At 33.6% G+C, this 23,581-nt stretch overlaps 1 protein-coding gene across 2 annotated transcripts in view; it reads left to right on the top strand.

Annotated features, from left to right (window-relative positions):
* The window catches only part of form3 (FH2 domain-containing protein formin 3), a 240,731-nt gene that overhangs the window by 155,500 nt on the left and 61,650 nt on the right, over positions 1-23,581 (top strand). The window contains exon 3 of one of the 2 annotated variants that reach the window (XM_074182294.1): positions 9,671-9,703. The exons of the other annotated variant lie outside the window; for it this stretch is intronic. The gene's annotated coding sequence lies outside the window, so the exon portion shown is untranslated. The remainder of the gene's footprint in view (positions 1-9,670; positions 9,704-23,581) is intronic. 2 annotated transcript variants of the gene reach the window in all.

Here is a 23,581-nt window from a genome sequence, read left to right as displayed (position 1 = left end):
ACATTCTATCCAGTGAATTTTTTGTAGGAAATGAAAAAATTCCATCAATGCCTAATTATTTTTCCTTTGGAATTGTTTTTAATTCAATTTAATTTTTTTTCTTTGTTTCGCCTTCTCCAATTTTTGGTTTATTATTTGTTTCATTTTATTTTGTTTTTCTTTTCTTTCCTAATCTTTCATTTCAGTCTTCGGAGCGGTTGATGTGACATGGAACCACGTCTTTATTCACATTTATATTACAACGATATGGTTCGTTCATACTGTGCATTTCTTTAATGTCCCCTCCCCTTTTATTTTCAGAAAGGGTCAACTCAAAAAATTGAAATTTGGGTTTATTTTGAAGTGAAATGTACAGATGAAACTTTCAAGATGGCGACTGGGCGCCATTTGGGAAAAAAATATTAAATGGAAAGGGGGGGTCTTATGACACATCTTTTTGAAGCTCCTGACAAATACTTCACAACCCTAGAATATGTCAATATCTTCAATTACTACAAAATGGCGAAACTTTCAATAATTGCCTAAATACATTGACATTTAACTATATACTATGAGGTAATAAGCTTGACGTCAGTTCAGAAGATGCTCGAAATGGTTGGCTTGAACTTCTTGACATATGAACAGCCTATCCAATATTTCACGCCGAACATGTTCGAACACAGTAACGTACTCTACAAATATTTATTATTATCTGCCGTATATCCAATCCAATGATCGGGAAAGGTAGTAACCAAATAGTTTCTTACTTGTCTGGAGTAAGGTGGTGGTTCTGGAGTAAGGTGGTGGTGGTGTCACTCCAATAACGGCAATTTTGTCTGTGAACATTGCCGTTTAAAAAAGATGTACATTCGTCACTAAAACAAATATTGTGGAGATAGGTAGGTCATGATTTTGCAGATTTCTGTTCTTCGATCAGGGGCATCTTCAGTTAATTGGTGTACCATTTTAATTTTGTATGAACGATACCTATTCCTCTTCAAAAGTATCCACACAGTAGAAGGAGACACCTCACAAACATTCGCGACGGAATAAGTAGACTGTTCAGGATTTACTACCATCCCACCAATTATTTGCACTTGCTGTTCTTCCGGAATGAATGGATGACCTGAGGGCTTTTTGTTATGTACACTACCGGTAGTTCTGAATTTGAATACAAGTTCCCTCAAATATTTTCTACGATTCGGAAAACGTTTACTGAAAACCCTTTCGGTCTCGTGAAAGTTACGCGTCGCACTATAAATAAAAATCGCTTGAATTTTTCCTTCCAAAGAACGAGAATTGACCATTTTAGAGATTGTTGACGTGGTACCTCTCTACAAGTAAAACCGAAAACTAAATGAGAATATTCTAACTAATCAATGATGTTCATTGGCGTACTAATATTTTTTGATGTTTTTATAAAAAAAAATAACTTAACAAATCTTATCGGGCTGTTGGAATTGCCATATGGCAGATAAAAAGGAATATTTCTAGAAATATCGATATTAATGTGTTTGTCTTCAGGAAATTATTAAATTTTCCGCCATTTTGTAGTAGGTGAAGATATTGACTTCATGTTCTAGGGTTGTAAAATATTCGTCAGGAGCTTCAAAATGATGTGTCACAAGACCCCCTTTCCATTTATTTTTTTTCCCAGTCGGCGCCCAGTCGCCATCTTGAAAGTTTCATCTGTCAATTTCACTTCAAAATAAAGTATTCATGCATTAATTTCATTAAACCAAATTTAAATTTTTTGATTTGACCCGTTCAAAAAATAAAGGGGGGCATTAAAGAAATGCACTGTATCAAAATGAAAGGGGTATATTTTTAGGAGAGATCAATTTTTGAGAAACAAACGTTTTGGCTTTCTTCTTCTTCATATCTATACAAAACAAATGTGAGAATCTTTGAGAGAAACGAAAAAGCTATTTTATTTGTTTTTATTTGTTTCCAATAGCCATAAAACTAATAAAGATAAAACTGACAGCCATGAAATAAACATCTAGGTGTCATTAAACTTGAATCATACGGATCTCTAGAGGCCTAGTTATCAGTCTCACAATTTCAATCACTGACACTAGATTCCATCTAGTGTCAGTGATTGAAATATAATTGTGACTCAATTTTGAAACTTTGCATAAATGCTTCTATAGAAATTCACAGGTTTGAATTGATATTATGATTTTATTAGTGACTAGGCCCTAACCTGAAATGAAAAGAGGAGTTACTAGACTTCACTGATCCACATAATATCAGCCTGTTGAGAAAAAAACGTAATATGGCATGTACCATAGTATTTTCCTACAAATATATTTTATGTTGCCACCTTGTATTATTTTGGAAGCCTTCTCAATCCAGCAATAATTCAATTCACACGCCTCTGTAGTAATCAATTATTTAATTACAGTGAAATGTTCCCGACTGCGAAAATGAAATTCTAAACGATCTGCCCACTTGACTTCATAAAAGGTGTGGAGGCATTGTTTCACAATGGCCGAATATCTCCCGACAGAATGTTTGTTTTGTTTAAATAAAGCATATAATGATGCTAATTCGATTTTATTTCATCAATAATATTTGGTTTACCGCATGTTTTCAAGCGGCAATTCTTTGATCCGAAGATGTTTGCTTTCAATTAAGAAAACCAAAAAATGAATTATAATATATTTGTCATGGAAATGAAAACAAAGATTTTCAATAGTCTTTGCAAGTCGATGGTAGGTACCTTGTCACAGATGTCAAGTAGGTAAACATTCACTTTCGAGGAAAATATCCAACTTCTTATGTTCGCTATGTTCACACGAAATAAAAACAACTTTAGTGAGTTGATCGACAACGTAAAAAAACGAATATTTAAAACGAGTCGTTATACAATAATGTCTTCCTAGTAAGTATAAGCAACATCGAAATCAATATACACTTTTAGACGTTTCGACGATTACCTCATTTTCTTCAATGCTCTACTGTAATGGAGAGTAAAGATGTCAGCTAAATGACAGGTACTATCGACAGAATAGATTGCAGATCAAGGAATACCATTAGTTGTTGAAGAAATTTTGATGTGTTGTTGTGATTGTCTTCCGTTTGTTTTCCCATCTGTACATATTATATCAAAAGTATATGTTTTCAAGATTTTCATCAAAAAAGCCTTATCTGAACTTCATTTAGCTAACAACATCACTTTCCCTTACAGTTAGGCCCTGAAAAAGGCGAAACTTGAGATGTAACTAATTAATTCATCAAATATTTTTTTTTTTTATGGTTACAAAAAAGTCCGCAATGGCATATGTCGAACTTACAAGTTCTACACATATGCCTAATGCGACAAAGGGAAAATAGCTTTCCAATATTGTTCTTAATCAAATAAATACGTTACTTACCTTAGGGGTATGTAGGCAACATTTTGACCCGGAATCTGTGAGGTCTGAGGATAGGGGGTGAAAACTATGGGCTGAGATTAACAAACATCATTGCACTAAGATATTGATATCATATAATAATAATAATTTTTTAATAATAATTTATTCTCTTGTTTTACATTTTTGTACATACATATGACACAGTGCAGAAGATAAGCGGGGAAGGGGAATAAATGGGCAAACCTACAGAAGATCAAGTCTGTGCGTAGGAAATTAGATGGGTAGGTTCAATTAAATCTGAAGTTGATGAAGATAATATAACATAGTACATATTATAAAGAATATAAAATATCTAAATAAACAATACCTAAGTCTATAGTTGATAAAAGTAAGAGTTATTTCATCGATCGTGGATCTGAATTCATATCATTTTTTAACGATTAGAGATATAATTATCGACCTCCAGATCACTTTTATTAGAGAGATTAAATAACTTTGAAATGAGTTGAAGACCGAACTTGTAGCTATTGATGATCAGGTGTTATACAAATTTGCAACTATTGTTGATGAGGTGTTATAGCGATGTGTTTAGAAAAGTCTTGTTTACCTAATGCAAATATGGCTTTCCAATCTGTTCAGTGATGAAATATCTGCCAAATTATCTTTCAATCCCATCAATATATCTCTTATAGTTCAAATCATATATGAGTTTGAATAAACATTTTTTGAAATCAGGTTCCTTTTCAAATGATATTTCAGTTTTTTATTGAATCAGTTATTTATATTTTGTTATGACGTAATCATAATGAGTTGTCGAAGATATCTGGAAGTGCCGTTATCGATTATTTTAAAACTAATGAAAGATTTAACAAATAATCTATTTATTTTCGAATATAAAAGAGCAGCTCTTTCAGATACAAACTTTTATAACTCTTTGGCATAGATATGGAGAAACTAAAATTATAGGACAATATAAATAAATGATTCAATAAAAAAAATGAAACATGAGTTACATAAATGGTAATTAGGGCACATACAGGGTGACAATTGGAAAACTTACAATGGCTATACAGTGCATTTCTTTAATGTCCCCCCCTCTTTTATTTTTTGAATAGGTCAACTCAAAAAATTGGAATTTGGGATAATGAAATTAATGCATGAAAAACTTTATTTTGAAGTGAAATTAACAGATAAAACTTTCAAGATGGCGACTGGGCGCCATCTGGGAAAAAAATTAAATAGAAAGGGCGGTCTAGTGACACATTTTGAAACTCCTGACGAATACTTCACAACCCTAGAATATGAAATCAATATCTTCACCTACTACAAAATGACGGAACATTAAATCTCCTGAAGACAAACACATGTGCTTCATGGCAATTATAACAACCCGATAAGTTTTGTTAAGTTATTTTTTGTTTATAAAAACGACAAAAAATGTCAGTACGACAATGAACGTCATTGTTCAGTTAGAATATTCTTATTTAGTTTTCGATTTTACTAGTAGAAAAGTACCACGTCAACAATCTCTAAAATGGTCAATTCGGTCCATTCCGGAGGAACAGCAAGTGCAAATAATTGGTGAGATGGTAAATCCTGAACAGTCTACTTATTCCGTCACGAATGTGAGGTGTGTCCTTCTACTGTGTGGAGACTTTTGAAGATATATTATCCATACAAAATTAAAATGGTACACCAATTGACTGAAGATGACCCTGATCGAGGAACAGAATTCTGCGAAATCATGACGGAAACCATTGCAAGGCATCCTACCTATCTCCACAATATTTGTTTTAGTGACGAATGTACATTTTTTTCAACCGGCAATGTTCACAGACAAAATAGTCGTTATTGGAGTGACACCAACCCTCACGTTTTCTGGGAAACACATACCCAATATCCAGAAAAATTAAACGTTTGGGCAGGAATATTGGGAAACCATATTGTAGGACCTCTCTTCATTGATCAAAATTTAACAGGGGAACTGTATTTGAATATGTTGTAAACTACTGAAATCGTTGCAGCGAATCCTAATGAATTCGATATGGATATTGTATTCCAACAAGATGGAGCACCACCACCTTACTCCAGACAAGTAAGAAACTATTTGGATACTACTTTTCCCAGTCGTTGGATTGACCGTCGAGGTCCTACAGAATGGCCAGCCCGCTCGCTAGATTTGACACCTTTGGACTTTTTTTATGGATCGTGAAATATCGGGTAAGCTGTGCATATGTCAAAAAATATAAGGCAACCATTTCGAGCATCTTCCGAACTGACCTCAAGCTTATTACCTCATATTATGTAGTTAAATGTCAATGTATTCAGGCAATTATTAAAAGTTCCGCCATTTTGTAGTAATTGAAGATATTGATAGTATATTGGGTTGTGAAGCATTTGGCAGGGGCTTCAAAAAGATTTGTCACAAGACTGCCTTTTCCATTTAATGGCGCCCAGTTGCCATCTTGAAAGTTTCATCTGTCAATTTCACTTCAAAATGAAGCATTCATGCATTAATTTCATTTTCCCAAATTTCAATTCTTCCAGTTGACACATTTAAAAAATAAAAGGGGGCATTAAAGCAATGCACTATATCTGTGCAATCAAATAAAATATAAGAATTCGCTGAAAACAACTACCATAATAGTAAGGGGGAAACATAATGATGTAATAGCTAACTTGTTTCCACTTACCCCCTCGCCCCAGCTACCCTAACTTTATATTCTTAAATGGAAACCCTCTACTTGTGATACCTTATTTGAAAGTGCTTATGAAATGCTCTTCAATGGTACCTCACAAAGCAGCATTCGATGTGGTAAGTTTTGGTTTATTGAATAAAATACTATGTCAGTGTCAGTATTTTTTGGGTTCGATGGCCGTTGATTTTTTGAATTTCTTCCTGACGTGTCGTTGGCGCGATTCGCTTCTTCAGGGGTTTACACATCCTGGATTACTATCCGATGATAGGATTCCAAATTCCAAAAATCCACGGCATTCGAACCCGAAAAATAATGACACTGAAAACTCACCATTAATTTAAGAAATATGTAAAAACATTGTTATTAGCATCGTAGCGTTAATGTTAAGACGCCTGTACTATTTTTGTTTTTGTAGCTGAAAAAATTTGACTTAGTTGACTGGTACATATATAAAAAAAGGGATCCAGCAAGATTACTGGACGAAGCAACACAAATTGAAGTACTCGGACAGTTTGTAATGAATCATACTTTATCGACTCGTCAGGCAGCTACAGCAACAGGATTATCTCGCTAATCTGTAAGGAAAGTACTTAAAAGACATACATTTCATTCATATAAAATGCACATCCTTCAGGAACTATGTGACGATGACCTCGACAGAAGGATTGAATTTTGATGAGAACCCACGACTATTCAGAGAATAGCATACGCAATACTCTGAAAAAGCTAATGTTTGGCCTGGTATATTGGGAGATCCAATTATCGGTCCATTATTTATAGAAGAAAATTTAAATGGAAAAATGTATGCTAAGATGCTAGAAAGATTTGGCGAACCTCGAATAGTTCATAAGTTAGAGAATCAGAGAGACATACACGACAATTCATCTTTAAAAGAAAATTTATTACATTTTCAACAGGATGATGCACCTCCTTATTATATAGTTCCAGTTAGACAATGGTTAGATAATAATGGATTGGAAGAAGAGGTCCTAATAAATGGCCTCCAAGATCCCCGGACATATCTCCTCTTGATCTCTTCCTCTGAAGCCACCCAAAATCTGTTGTGTTTGAAACGCAGCCTGACTCAATAGAGCAACTGAAGGAAAAAATAGTCAAGAATGCCAAGCTATTTTCAAAGAAACATTTGCCAATGTGCGTCAATAGTTTGAGAATAGATGCTATTATTCTCTTGAAAAGAATGGAAATCATTTTAAACATTTCTTAAATTGATAATAGAAAATAAAATTTTAATCTAAATAAATAGTGTTTTATTTGATAAATCAAAAACTACTATATCGAATGTAGCTTTGTAGGGTACCATTGAAGTGCATTCATTCCTTAAGAGCTTTTAAATAAGGTATCACAAGTGGAGGGATGCCATTTGAAAATATAAAGTTGGGGTGGCTGGTGGCGAGGGGGTAAGTGAAAATAAGTTAGCTATTACATCATTTTGTTTCCCCCTCCTATTATGAAAGTTGTTTTCAGTGATTTCTTATATTTTATTTGGTTGCTTAGATATAGCCATTGTAAGTTTTCAAATTATCACCCTGTATATAATTTAAACTATCAGAGATATGGGAGTGAGTAATAGATAATTAAGTGGATATTTCATCATTGAACAAAGTTGTTATGAAGGATCATTACCGTATTCGCATTACTTAACAAGTTATGAGTCATGAAAATACGAAAATGGCAAAAATCTTTGATCTTCATAAAAAAATTGCTATAACGGCTGATCAAGAATAGATATAGATTCGGTTCTCGATTTATTTGAAAGATTATTTGAACTTTCATAAAAATGACCTGAAATCCCATCAACGGATCTCAAATAACTTTATAACCTACCAGAAAAAGTTACTGCGTATTATAAAACACTGAAGAATCCAATTAGTCATATAGTAACTTGTCGTATTCATAAAGTTTGCCTACAAATTGAAAAAAACCAATTGAAAAAAATAAATAATTAATTATACTTACCTTTCTTCAGTGATCGACGTTTCGGGAAACAATGTTTTCCGTTTCGTTGTTAAACTTTCGCCTCAAATTCTTGATAGCTCCAATTCTTTTTGACTTACGTCAAAAGAAGGAAATGTCATGCGCGATAGTCTACATGAATATAATATATTCTGAATGTTTTTAGAGACTTCGTTTGAGGTTCATATTTCCATTTTCAACCTCAGTAATGTGGCAAGGATGAGCCCATTGCCATTGGTACATAATTTCAGAAGTTCCATAATTGCTCCTACATTCAGTTTTGTTCTATTTTTTAGATTAATATCATCTTCATATGTAGTTTTTACAATTCTTAGGGTTTTATCAACCGGAACATTAGTGAACAAACTCAAAACATCGAAACTCATCAGGAGATCTTCTTTTTTTAATGAAATCAGAAGTAATTTGAGTCCCCCACAAAAAAAAATCTTCCAAAGAATTATATCAGTTTGTTTATTAATGAATTAAGCAGTTGGTAACGTGTAACATTAAAAGGTTTTTTTGAAAAATTCAAAAGGTAGGTACTTATTTTTCATACTTATGGCTGTTACTTTCAAAAAAATTAAATTAAAAAAATTAAATGATAAATTTTAAATAAATTTTAATACAGTATTTAGTCATTTTGTTGTTGTTTTCTGTTGTGAAACACCAAATATGATTCAAATGAAAAATAAATACTGGATTAATTATTGAAAGAATGTAAAAATAACAAAACGATTATAAATAATAAAAAAAAATACGAGGATTTTTTTAATGGCAAAAAGTGAGAAAAATTTGTTTATTTTTTGTTTGTTCATAAATAATTCAGTAACAAATGACTAAAAATGTACCTAACGTCAAGCACTATCGTGCACGAAAACCGTAATATAACATTTGTTAAAAAAGCTCCGAGCAGCAAAATTTTTAAACCTATTTCTTAAACTTTTGTGTCGATATTTGTAAAACCGGAGGTGAGAAATAAAATTGGTCGTTAACTTTTTGAAAAATCGGGATAACATTTTTTCTCTAAAGGCAATTTTCTGAAGTGTTCAGATAACACCGCCTTTTATTCAAATTTTTTAATCAATATTTAATATTATAAAAAATCATATACACTCTCTCAAGCAGCAATATGTTTATGCTGTAAAGGGCGAGCGGATCCCTTTAATTTAATCAAATTATGTTAATTTTAAATTACAAATAATGAGTGTCGATAGTTTTTGAGTTATTAATAAAAAACTGAATCCGTATTTTTCTCATCTCAATTTATTAATAACAGCTGCAATTTTTGTGTGTTTTGAAATGATTATAATACATCTTTCTTCACATAATCAGAAATCCAAGTGGCTATCGATCATATTTTTGAGTCTTTCAAGATTTTTGAACACGAAATGCAACTCTCTTTTCTCTCATAGAGAAAAGTCAAGAGTTTCTTTAAATTTTATTTTTGGTACGATTTCGAAACAACTTTCGAATACACCCTGTATACCACCATTTCTGTGAATATCAGGCTTATCGATTAAACAATAGACATGACTTCCTTAGCGTTTCCTTTTTAGTACATCATTGTTTTATGTATGATTTTTAAGCAGGATGTCATTCCATTTTAATAATATTAATAACGCTACTGAAAGTGCGTTGAACTTATTTTTATTGTTGCAGATCCTTTCCTTCGATATGTAAGGCAGACAATAGGTGAGTAAAAAGGAACTTTTCCATATTTGATGTGAGCTACAAGTGCGTTTCAATTCAGCTTTGGGCACTATTTCCCAACTAACTACCACAGAATTTAGATTTTGCTGGCAGAAACTTCAGAAAAACGATCTAAGCGTCTAAATTGTTTTAATAGTGTTCCGTTTTGGACTAGGCCGGAATTACGTATACGACTTGTTGACTCAGGTCAACACTAGAATTCGCTTTAATTATACTTTGTCACTACACTAATAGTATCAAAATCTTATAGAATTTTTTTGTACAATTTTTGGGATGATTATTCTCGAAAAATGATGTTCAATCATCTTTAAACCTGCTTTTCGGTAGCCAGGTGTAGCCTCCTTACGAACGACAACCCTTGGAAGTTGGGACTTGTGGGAACTGAAGATTACCCAGGTCTTACCTTTTAACGTGCAATTCCTGGTACGTTGAATGTTCTCAACAAAAATTCTAAAATTATCCTCTGCCTTTTTCCCAAGATATTACATACTTGGTGTTTTGAGAAATATGAGGAGAAATGTTTATATTCCAGTTCTAGATCTATGTGCTACAAGTTGTTAGCTTCTTCCATTTTGACTGGTAGGGCCCAAATAATTTTATTTTATAACTTCTTAACTGCTAGGAAAGAACTTTTCGGAATAATCTACGTGAAGTTTGTGAGTACCTTCAATATTTTGTACCTTCATTGTACCTTCAATATTTTGAGTTTCCCAATTTTTTTTTCTTTATTAGCAATAATTGAGTTGAATCCATAAATGTAGTATTCATAGCAAAATGTTTTGTCAACTTTTTCATTCGAATTCATTTCTAAGAACTTAATAGCAAAAATGTCTCCTCTTGGGTTTTGGATTTTACAATTTAATATACAGGGTGTCAATTTGAAAACAAACTACCCGCTTTATTTCGGTCCCTGTAGAAAATCTAAGAATATGCAAAAATAAACAAGTTATTGAAAAAGGGACATTTTAAAAGCTAGACTAAACTCTTAAATGGAAATGGAAGTTGTATGATTTCGCATTTCGAAGGTCGTTCAACTATCTTTTCAAAATTACCACATACTTGAGCTTTCTTTTCAATACTTTTGGTGAAATCAAGTGAAGATATTAGAGTATCAAGTGTTTTGAAATGAAACTTGAAATAAAATAATGAATTTAATATTCAGTTAAATGTTCGAAATGTCCATTATTTTGTCGACAGTTATAAAGTTTCCTCTCTAACATTCCGAAAAACTTTTTCCTGAAGTTTTCTACATCCAGCTGTTATTCTTCTCTTCCCAATTTCGAGGTTATATTTCCTGAACAATCGATTTCAGATGCCCCCATCCCCATGTGTAGAAGTTTGGAGGCGATAAGTCGGGTGATCGCGGTTTTCATTATATTGCTCCTCTTCGATCAAATCATCTCCCAAGAACTATGTCATTTAGCCACTGTCTAACTGCAAGAAAGTAGTGTGGTGGAGCTCCATCTTGTTGGAAAAGAATAGGATCGCCTTGCAAAGTTATTTTCCAAACTAGTTACTATTTTTTCAAAATCAATTTCAAAAACTACACCTCCCGATTTGATCTCCACAATCGGGAGGTGTAGTTTTTGAAATTACTATGGATTTCCATCAAGTAACGGCCGAATCAATCAGAAAATTTTCAATATCAATTGAGGAGAGCTCACCAGCTGGATTTTCCTCAACGAATATAGGTTCAATAATAGTAATCCCAAGAATACCAGCCCAAACGTTCATGTATGACCTTTCCTAAACTATCGCAAATTTTCATCGATCCACTAGCGACAATTTTGTTTGTTAACATGTCATTAAGAAAAAAACATACACGTACTATCATCAGTAAAGCAATTGTTGTGCAAACTATTTCAGTTCTCATTTATTAGACCCGTCATTGTTTGGCAAAACTCAATTCTTTTGTCGAAGTCGTCATCATCAAGCTGTTGAAACACTTCAATTTCATACGGGTGAAATGTATTAAATTGCTTTCCTTAGGCGCGATTCCCACTGGAACGATTCGGTAAGCGATGCAACAGGTGATTTGGTAAGCCATCCGATCCTGATTTGACACCGATCACTCATAATTGTCCATACATAATGGAAGCAACTAATCTAGTGCACTCTGGAGCGATCGCGATGCTACACCAATAATTATCGGAGTCGCGTCGGTGAGGGGGGCACAGCTGCCAGGTCGCTTGACCGAAAGAAAGGCGCAATATCGTTCAACACGTTGGGTCACCAAGAAGAGATGCAATACTCTATTTCCCTCGTGAAATTGGTGGAGCAGAACCCGTGTTTCTCCAGTCCCCTTGACACCAATCTCAATAAAACATGGTAACTATTTGAGCTCATTCTATAAAACTCTCTATATTTATGTTCATGTTGAGAGAAGTCGCGGGAAACCATTGCCAAACTGTATTTTTTATTACATATATTGATGAAGCGATAAATTCACAATCCAAGGGTATATCACATTTGATATTTTTATAGCGTTTCATTTGAAATAACTACCATCATCAGTGATAACAATTTTAAATTACAGTCCCATCGTTACTTCTTTCGTATTCAAATTTACCCAATTTCGAGGTTATATTTCCTGAACAATCGATTTAAGATGTCCCCATAGGTAGAAGTCTGGAGGCGATAAGTCGGGTGATCGTGGTGTTCATTATATTGCTCCTCTTCGTTCGAATCATCTCCCAAGAATTATGTCATTTAGCCACTGTCTAACTGCAAGAAAGTAGTGTGGTGGAGCTCCATCTTGTTTCGATTTCTTCAAAATATAATTCAGACAACCCAATAAATTCGACAGATAGGTACCCTAACACAATGAAAATTCGTACTTTTTCGTTTTGTATTTCCGTAATCTTTCTTTCCAGTCTTATTTTTCCATAATCAATTATGATTTTCAATATTTTTATAATTCTCAATCCTGGAAGAAACGAAAATATCAGTTTTTGGTGAAAATTCGATTGTTGTTCAATTTGATTTGATCAAGTAGCATCTCAATTCATTTACCATCTTAAACGCGTAGGCTTTGCTTGGTTTCTATGGCAGGAATAATGAATGCGTTGTTGATATCTGTTGAAAACTGTCAGACGTTTATGAACATATCAAAGATGTATTCAAATGATGAAAGAACGGATGCTATTTAGTTATGCAAAATTAAATAGAAATTCTCTTTTGGCAAGGAATATGTATGTTGAGCTATACCCGAATCGTCGTATTCCGAACATCCAAATGTTTAGACGATTAAAAAGAAGTTTGAAGAACTTGAAAGAAAGAAAACAAGAAAATGTGTGGTTACTGGAACTGTAAGGAATCAACTAAATGTTATGGGTAAGCAAATATTACCACATAAAAATTTACACAGTGAAAACAGGATCGGCCAGTTACAAAAATTATGCTAATTAAGATTGTTCTTTACAAGAAATTACCCACGAAATGGTGATTTCTGTAAAACCAGAACTATTTTGAACACGAACAAATATCAATGCTACAGGATACGCAATTTCATCACCTCCGGAAGGAGAGTACGATTTGCGAAGTGGTTAAGACGTAGAAATAGGGAAGTTGGAAATATTTGTAAAAAAATGATATGGATGGACGAATCAAAATTCACCATCAATGGTTGGCTTAACAGAACTATCCATTATAGGTGGAATAATACAAATGAACATTTACATAGGAAAACCAATTTTCAAGAAGGGTTTGGAATAAATGTTTTGTTGGGAATTGTGGGAACAAACATCCTTGGCCCTTTCTTTAACGATGATCATTTGAATTCAATTAATTTGATGGCTACTAACATGAATTGCCTTTGAATATCCGCCATGAAATACAATATTTTCAACAGGATGGCGCTTCTCCCCATTATGCAGCAATAGTAAGGAAACATTTAGATGCAATATTCCCTAGAAAATTGATTGGAAACAATGGACCAATTAACTGGCCAGATCGATTCCCAGATTTTACTCCTTAAGATTTTTTTATCTGGGGATATATAAAGGATAAAGTTATTTCAACACCAAGTACAGATATCGACCATCTCAAACAAAAAATGAGAGCTGCATGTATTAGTATTACACCTATCATGATAGAAAATTGCCACAGCAATTGTCTGGACCGACAACTTATGTGCATTCAACAAAGAGGCCGTCAGTTCGAGCATTTAATGGTGATTGCCATGTAACCTTGATTTTCCGTACTGGTTTCATTTTTCCCAGAAGTTCACGATAAAATAAATTGTTTTTGTCTGATTGTTGTTGATGATGGTGGATATTTCAAATGAAACGCTTTAAAAATATCGAATGTGATGCACCCTTGGATCGTAAATTTATTGCTTCATCAATATCTGCAATAAAAAGACAGGTCCGTATTAAAAAAAAGTTGATGGTGGCCATGTTGACACGAAACGTTTTATCCAATATTCATTATTATATCGTCATAGTACACTTCGAATTCAATAACATTTTCTTCTACCATTTTTTTATATTCTCCGAAATAACAATTCCATTCGAAAAAAACAAAAAACAGCACTTTTGGTTTTCCCGGTATAACTCGAGAAGGAACCCCAAAAATTGTCTTCAACCATTGTATTATTCCCGATGACCTTTTTTCCCATTTAATCGTCTTCGTATCTGTTACAGCTTAAAATATAGTAATGATAAAAGAAACGGCCTGTTCCTATTTATAATAAATTAAATTACAAATTTTATTTGGCAGTTTAAAATAATAACACCAATTTCAGTTAAAAACAATATATAAAAAACTATAATTAAGAGTATTTTCGATAGTTTTCTAATATTTTTTTATATACTGAAGTTGGTAGGAACATATTTTATAAGAAAAAAGACCTAAAATATATTAACAGGTATCAACAGATATAAGGTCCAATAAAATAAAAATTACCAATTTTAGTGAAGCATAATTATAATAATTATCATGAGTCTATTCCATAGTTTCCAATATTTTTCATTTACTAAAGTTGGGAGAAATGTTCATTTTACAAGTTAAAGTGCCTAAACTGTGTCCATAAATGTTTTTCCAGTTAAATAAAAGTGTCTAATTTTATTCATTTTACTTGAGTAAATGAAAAGTCGTGGATGTTTTTCTCAAATAAATATTAGAGACGAGAGCGCACATTACGTATTTTTCTAGTTGGCTATGACTTTGAAATATGGCAGTTATTTTTATAATAATTCTTTATCGTTACTATCATAATCATAGTTTTCGTCAATATTCCGAAAATTTTATTCAGATTTTAGTGAAATTTCTAGTTATCATTCTTTAATGAGAGCTGGTCCAAAGACAAAACTGGAGGGTCATTGCTTTTGAAAAAAAAAGAGTTGCTAGGTAACATGATATCAGGTATCGTAATGTTCGATTCGATTGGACAGCTTATAACATTCCTCAGAATTTTCTAGTATCAATCTGAAAACTGGAGTAGCAGTAAAAAACATTTGTTTATATTCGAAAAAATAACGTTCGTTTATGTTCGAACAAATACCTTTGTTGAGGAAAATGTTTGTGAAAGTTGGAGATGAAAACAATGTAGAATAACTCGAAACAACCAATAACTTGATTATTTTTATAAACTTCATTGGAATTTTAATTTGACCTGAACCTATTGAAGTGTACCTTATTCCTTCTGGTAGATGTGTTTTTTTTTATAATTGTACTTGATATGGAGAAATTGTGCATTGTGGTTTAAAAAATAAACTTCGGTAACAGTAGAACTGCCGAAGAACTGTTTTATTTGGAGAACTGCGTGTATGTGGAATAAACTTCCTGGGAAAGTTTTTCCAAATGAATTTAATCTTCAGCGATTCAAATCCAACGTGAATTGCTACTTTCGCATAGGCACCGCTCTTAGAGCACCTTCAGGATTTTCCTGTAGTGTGTTCTGTCCTAAAAAAAATAGTTAAGTAACTTTTTCTGATATCTACTGGGATTTTTGTATTGAAATATTTTTTATCTAATTGAAAGATTGTTTTTTACTGGTTAACTGTATCGAGGTCACTCTGTATAGTTCCATCTTGAATAATAGCATTCAGCAAACGTGTTGATAAGTCATTATTTCAATAAATTGACGGCAGGTAGCTAAAATTGTCGTCTAATTGTTCAAGTGGAGGTTGTTATTGCCGCTTTCGATAGTAGTTTGTCCATATATGCTGTAAATGGGAAATATGACTAACGTATTCAAGATTACTTTTTGTAGGACATGGACACAGCTTATTATGATAGTACAAGTGCTGCAAACTTGTGATGTGAAATATGTTCATTGTCTAGTTCATTTATCAATTGATGAGTTCGAAGGTCTCCAAGGCTATTAAAGAAAGATGACTATAACGATAGTTGAGAAATCAACTAGAAGAAATATCCTTCAAGAATTATACGAGTTCCCACACTAAGATAACTGAATCAGACTTTTTTCGACAAAAGTAAGATGATATTTCATCAAAAGAAACAGTAAACTGGCAACATGTTCCTACTTACATATTCAGAATGCCTGAGAAACTGAGTCGATTTGAATTTCAAAGAAATCACTTTGAATGCTAAATAGAAGATTGCTTTGGAGTCACTTGAGGCCAGTTAGTACTCTCGTTTGCGTTGTGTAATATTTAACGTCTTAGTCTTGTTTATTTGAAATATTTATTAGCACAAGTGAACTACTACCTTCAGAAAATTATGCATAATTAAGAAATAATTAGGCAACGTAGTGTGATGTAACCTTGATTATCCTACAGGGTTAACGAAACAAATAGGTTTTTTCGCTTTCGATATATCAGTAATAATTATAATGTCACAAAATTGAATAAACGAAAATGCAAAATCAGCAAGAAGTTATCATAATTTCTTCATGAAAACTACCAATATATTTTGTGATTGATATTGCCGAGTTTTAAAATAATTCAAATCATCTAATAATAGGGGAGCCCAAGCGGGGATTTTGGGATTTACTAAAGCGCGGCAGATTATTATACAGGTGGGTACCATAATTGTACCCGGTTAAGTATCTCCACCAAATATGAACCCCATATATAAGGCCGCCTGTGAGAGATGAAGGATCAGATTAGTAAAAAATGGATCGTCAGAAATTCTCGAGCGCGTCAGATTAAGGTAGGGTGAGTTAATTACCTGCTAAAAAGTGTATATTCCAGTAATCTGACAATTTGAGAGTGACGTAAAGAAAGGGGAAGGCAGCAAAGTTGTAAAAAAATAACGTCATTTTGACATTCTCGAGCGTAGCTAATTTTTTTATTTTGAAGGTAATAATTCAAGGATAACGAAAAATATATAATCTGACGATTTCCGCAAGCCGAAATAACAAAAATTCGTCGATAAAGTTTAATGCGTGCAGCTGTTTGATACCTATATTTCCCCTCTCCGGGTTTCTATTCCTCTATTCCCTATTCACTTTTTCTCTATCTATTACTCTCTCACTCCGTCCCCACTCTGAATTCTGTTGCCATGACGCCATCACAGCTGATCACAGAGACTCGTTCGTGATGAAGATTAAGATGATTATTAATTAATCAATCAATTGATGGATGTAGTCGTTACTACGTGGTAGTACTTATACAGGGTGTCCCTGGACTTCCTCTTTTCCTCTCGGGAATGTATAGATGGGGTCAAAATATCACCAGTACTTCATATAACTTTTTTTCCTAAAAGTCTTCGTAACCAATTTACGGGCCCTTGAAGTTACAAAATGAAAAATGTTTTTCTTTGATAACTTTTCAAGTGAATATTCAAAATCATCCAAATTTTGGTAATTGACTAAACAAATGAATTCCGTCGATGAGCTTTCATGCAGGAGTCAGTTGTTTTGCTATAAAGTCAGGAACGGACTACCCCCGATGGTCCACACCCCAAAACTTTGAAATGACAGATATTTTTCAATATTTTTCAACAAAATAAGGTTACTTAGATAATTTTATGAATAAAAGTACTCGTGTGGAAAGTCAATCGGAGCAACGAGTCTTGATAAAAATGTAGTTCTACTCGACGACATCAAACCCGCTCGTCCACCATTATTTGAAATGAATAATTATCAAAGCAGAAATAATAATGATAACGTTAATTCAACAACATTCATAACAGGAATAATACAAAGTATGCTAAAATGAAGTCGTAAACAAAAAGTACAGTACCTATATGGAAGTTTAAGTCACAATTGTGATAGCAGATATTTTTTCAAAAAAAAATATCAAGTTCTGTAGATTCGTGGTGTTTTTAAACTAACAAGCTACTCTACTATGAAATATCGAATTCATTCCATATTTTGTATGTACATAATACGTGTGGAATAATCACGTTTCGTGTTGATCAGTTATCTGAATCTCATGAAACTCAACATTCGAATGTTTCAAATTCTTCTTCACAGCTAAACTGTTGAGGAGTTTCACTGATAATTATAATTTTATGGGAGAAATTCTTTGACACGAATCTAAATTTAGCTGAAAAAACGCACATCGGAAAAAATATTTACTATACTAATAAAAAGCAAACGAATGAACTACAAAAACGGCTGCACATGATCAGGTGAAAAATATCCAGGGAATAATTATGTTCCATTTCTTTCACAGATGTTGACAAAAAAACCTTTTAGAAAGTTTTGATAAAAAATGAGAAACTGGAATGCGATTTTGTTTTGTTGAGTGGTGCGTTGTCATATGACTATCATTGTATTGTCAATATTCTATAGGATATTTTGAATTTTTTTGATATGGCCGAACAGTTTACATTCAATGAATATGCAGATATGCATGTATTTTATGGACGAGCATTTTGTAATGCTGCAGAAGCTCGTCGTCTGTATTCCGAGCATTTTCCCAATCGAACGGTACCGTCAAGAGAAACATTCGAGCGTGTCGATCGCAGCTTGAGGGAGACAGGTATGTAATAATTGATAATTAATTTGAGCACGTTGTTTTATTTCGATATTATTGTAGGTACAGTTTTGCCAAAACGAGGTGGTGAGGGCGCTCCTAGGACTGTACGTACCGTTGTATTGAAGGAAAATATTTTGGAAGCCGTCGCGGATGATCCTTCAATGAGCATCAGAAATCTATCAGAACAGTTCCATACATCCAAGTCCACTATTCATAGAATAATTAGGGAACAACTGCTCCACCCATTTCACATCCAGAAGGTACATGCCATGACACCTCAAGATTTTCCAGCACGACTGGAATATGCCAATTGGTTCATGGATAGGCAAAGAGAGGATATGACTTTTATTAATCGAGTTTTATTCACTGATGAAGCAGGTTTCAGTAGAGATGGAGTTATCAACTCTCATAATCTCCATATATGGGCCGAAGAAAATCCCCATGGGATATTGCAAACCAAACACCAACGGAAATTCAACGTGAATGTTTGGGCTGGTATCATAGGAAACCATCTTATAGGACCATTCGTTCTACAGGACCGATTGAATGGAGAACGTTATTTGGAGTTCATTCAGAACGATTTGAATGGACTTTTGGAACATGTTCCATTGCAAACCCGAAGAGATATGTGGTTTATGCATGATGGCGCTCCTCCTCATTTTAGTTTGATTGTGCGTGACCATCTGAACCATATTTTCCACAATAGATGGATTGGTAGAGGTGGGCCATATTCATGGCCATCGCGGTCTCCGGATTTAAATCCATTGGATTTCTTTCTGTGGGGGCATCTAAAAAGCCTTGTTTACGCTACACCTATTCACACAAGAGATGCATTGTTGAATAGAATAACATTACATTGTGAAGCCATACGAAACGACCCTGGAATGCTATTTCAAGTACAGAGAGGGTGTCTTCGCAGACTAAGAAAATGTATAGAGGGAGAAGGTGGTCATATCGAACAGTTTCTGTAGCGGATTTTTCATTTCTGTTTGCTCTTGAGGCTCTTGAGTTTCGTTAGTTAAACGTGTTTGCATTATAAAAATTCGTTATGAACATTTTACCTATCATTTCCATTTTCCTTAAAAACTAATATTTTCGAATAATGGTAGACATCTCAGGATAAATGTTGTTGAATTAACGTTATCATTATTATCCTGCATGAAAGCTCATCGAAGGAATTCATTTGTTTAGTCAATTACCAAAATTTGGATGATTTTGAATATTCACTTGAAAAGTTATCAAAGAAAAACAATTTTCATTTTGTAACTTCGAGGGCCCGTTACTTGGTAACGAAGGATTTTAGGAAAAAAAGTTATATGAAGTACTGGTGATATTTTGACCCCATCTATACATTCCCGAATGGAAAAGAGGAAGTCCAGGGACACCCTGTATATTGTATAAGTTTGAAAATGTACTTATAGGACGAAACTGCAGTAACGTTAGTTACAAATAAAAGTGGTAAAAACATAGAAAGTTTCATTTCTCTTTATTTCATTAATTAATCAATTGATTATAAAAAAAAAATTATTTTTTTTAAGTATTCTACTTATTATTTGCATGCTATTTCAATGAATTAAAAAAAAATATTCTAGATAATCATCAGATTATGAGACAGCACGTCTAATCATAAAGATTAACCATATATATCTAAATCTGACGCGCTTGAGTATTTCAAAATGGCGAATTTTTTTTTGCACATTATAATAATGGTCGCAAGTTTACGTCAGATCGTAATCGTCAGATTATTGAATGAGAGCTTTTTTTTGTTGCACTTAACACCCCCTTAGAAAATCTGACACGCTCGATTAAATTTTTTCTTTTCACTTTTAACCCTTTCGTACAACCACCCACATCATATAAACTATCAGATTAACATACCAACATTATTAAAAATACGTAGGATATTGATACTATCAATATCTGACGCACTCGAGAATCTCCATGCAACAGTATTTTTTTACATATTCAAAAATCTATAGTCGCTTCCCCCACCGATGAAAAGGTATATATTATATAACATTATTTTCTTCTCATCATTTAAGGTTTGCAACCTAATATGTCTCAATGACGCTCGAGTAAATCCCCATTTTGCATCGTGGGCTCCCCTGCTATAACCTTATTCTAAGTCGCTATAACAGAAAATCAGTCCGGCGATTTTTCTCTCCTTTTCACTGTTCCTCGCCTCTGACTTGTTGAAACTCGCTTTGCATTGATTGAAGTTTTTTCGAAGTTCTTAAACATCGCGTATCGAAGTTTCGTCAGCGCTCCTGGTTAGCATTTTCAGGAGTAGATACTGTTACGTTACGTACAATACCATTTGAAGATTGATTCCTTCTCACAAAGCTTTGCATAACTGTTATAAGTCCACTGAATATAAGATAGATTAGTATACTAATATAAATTAAAATATGGTTAATAATTCAAATACTTTTCTTAGTAAAATATATAAAATTGCGATCCAAACATAAAACACAAAAGTCAATGCATAAAATCTATAGAAACTATTCGTATATCAACATTCCCTAAAATAAATCTAGTGAAAATCCTTTTCCCACGCCTTTTTCCCCATCTCCTGACTTGGTTAGCGAAACGCGTATTTTTGTTCTGTTGTGATATAGGGTGTTTTTGATAGATTCATTTTATGCCAGAGGTTGCAATTCTGCTCATTAACAATCCACAAATACATGAAGACGAGTTCAAAACCAACATTCTGAAAATGTTTGAAATTCACCAGAGGCATACAATATTTTGGTTAAGATCTCCAAACGTTTCAACTGCAACTGCGGCAGTCATATTCAGTAGCATGAGAAGTTTTTTCATGCTCCAGAAAGACTCAAAATTTATATTTCTGCCTTGAAGTCAAAATACACCAATAGGTTGGTCTGAATCCACAATAAGCAATTTTTACAATCATCAGAAACAAAATTCTCTTCTCGACGCTAATTTGGTTGTTATCGAGTGTGTATGATCTAAATCAGAAAGAGTGGAACACGTAGATACCTGTTTCTGGCTATTGCCCTCGTCAGTGGAGTGTAGCCAAGTGCAAAGATGGTCAACACCTCATTGCAGAGAACAGAAAACAATACATATGAACGGAGTCAATAAAACAAGCCTACGGCACAAGCCTACGGTAGAAAATAAATAACATGGCCAAATGGGCAGCTACAGATATAGATGTTATCAAGTGTAAATGATCTAAATCAGAAAAAGTAGAACTCGTGGACACTTGTTTCTGGCTATTGCCTTCGTCAATGGAGTGTAACCAAGTGCAAATATAGTCAACACCTAATTGCAGAGAACAAGAAACAACACATATGAACGGAGCCAATAAAAGAAGCCTACGGCACATCTGTGGTTTCAGTTAAAAGATGTAGCATTAGTAGAAACAAGTAACATGTCCATATAGGCAGCTACAACTACTTTCATAGCATCCAGGTCCAGGATATAAACACAGATATAGATGTTATCGAGTGTATATGATCCAAATCAAAAAGAGTAGAACTCGTGGATACTTGTTTCTGGCTATTGGCCTCGTCAGTGCGGTGTAACCATGTGTGAAGACGATCAACACCTCATTGCAGAGAACAGAAAACAACACATATGTCCACATAGGCAGCTACCTGACATGGCATCCAGGTTACGGATATAAACACAGATATAGATGCTATCGAGTTTGTGTAATGTAAATCAAAAAGAGTAGAACTCGTGGACACCTAACACCAAATGGTCAACACCTCGTGCAGTGAACATCTATGAACGGAGTCAAAAACAGAAGACTACCGAACATCTGTGGTTTCAGTTAGAAGACCTAGTATTCGTAGGATATAACTACGGGAATTCAATTGAAACAAAATACGTAATGATATCTTTCGTTCCTTATTAAATATTCCTCATATTTCACAGAACGAAAAAAATACATTGCCAATCCTTTCTCCTGAAATAAATATTAGTAACGTAACATTATAGTTTTTATTGTCAATTTTTATTGCTTTTCTATTTTTTTTTGTTTTTTTGTTGGGTGTAATGAAGCGGTTTCTTCATTGCAATATGAACACGTTTGGCTAATGACCAATGCAGTCAATGCCGGTGGCACCCAAAAATGAGACGTGTGAACCCTGGTCAATATAATCACTAATCATTATTATTCATTATTAATATTTATTCTTGACATGACCTGGCGGAAATCGTCTTCTGAAATAAAGGATCTTCTGGTTATTATTACATCTTTCTTTCTTTTTTCAGAGCAGATTTTGAAACTGTATTCAGAGTATCCAAGTACAGATGTTACGTTGGATTTTTTACAGACAAAGATGGAATCATTTAAAAGTTCCATCGAAAAGTCGAATACATTCATTTGCACGTTGGACTGATTTGAAAAAATATTTTCACAGGCTTAGTTGAAATTTTTGTTGCATTTGAAGTATATTTCCAATGCTGTTGTCTTAGTATTAAACTGTGCCATTCCATAATCCTTTATTTTCTTCGCTTGGACAAGATGACTAACCCTGTACCGCAAAACAACTAAACATTCGACTGGCGCGCTAGCCTGTTTTGCATTTATAGAAACATAGTAGGCGAACTGGAAACACAATCATGTTTGGAGAACGTAAAATACACACACTCACACAGGTAACGAGCTAACATCGAGATAAAAATATTTCATTCATGTTTGGATTATTGCTAATAGGACAGGTGGAGACTTTCCTAGAATCAAAGTTGAATCAGAGCATTACTTCATATTTTTACTGGAAAAACACTATTGACTATTTTTGAAATAGTTTCTCAATTCGGAAGAACATGTCAAGGCAGTTTGGATCTGTTTAGAAGAGTCAGTTTCATTATATAATTCACTGCTTTGATCTATATGGGACAAAAACCTGATATTAAAGTTACACATAGACAAAAGTCAAATATTTGTGTCTTACTGCATCAGAAAATGGAATGTAACTTCAAGTACTACAGGAAAATA

This window comes from Leptinotarsa decemlineata, unplaced genomic scaffold (genome assembly GCF_025532065.1).
Source record: "Leptinotarsa decemlineata unplaced genomic scaffold, Ldec_3_MD MMD2_tig00026328_RagTag_RagTag, whole genome shotgun sequence".
In the NCBI taxonomy this organism is placed as follows: Eukaryota; Metazoa; Arthropoda; class Insecta; order Coleoptera; family Chrysomelidae; genus Leptinotarsa; species Leptinotarsa decemlineata.
Note: the sequence above shows the minus strand (reverse complement) of the source record. Positions and strands in the feature narration are given on the sequence as shown.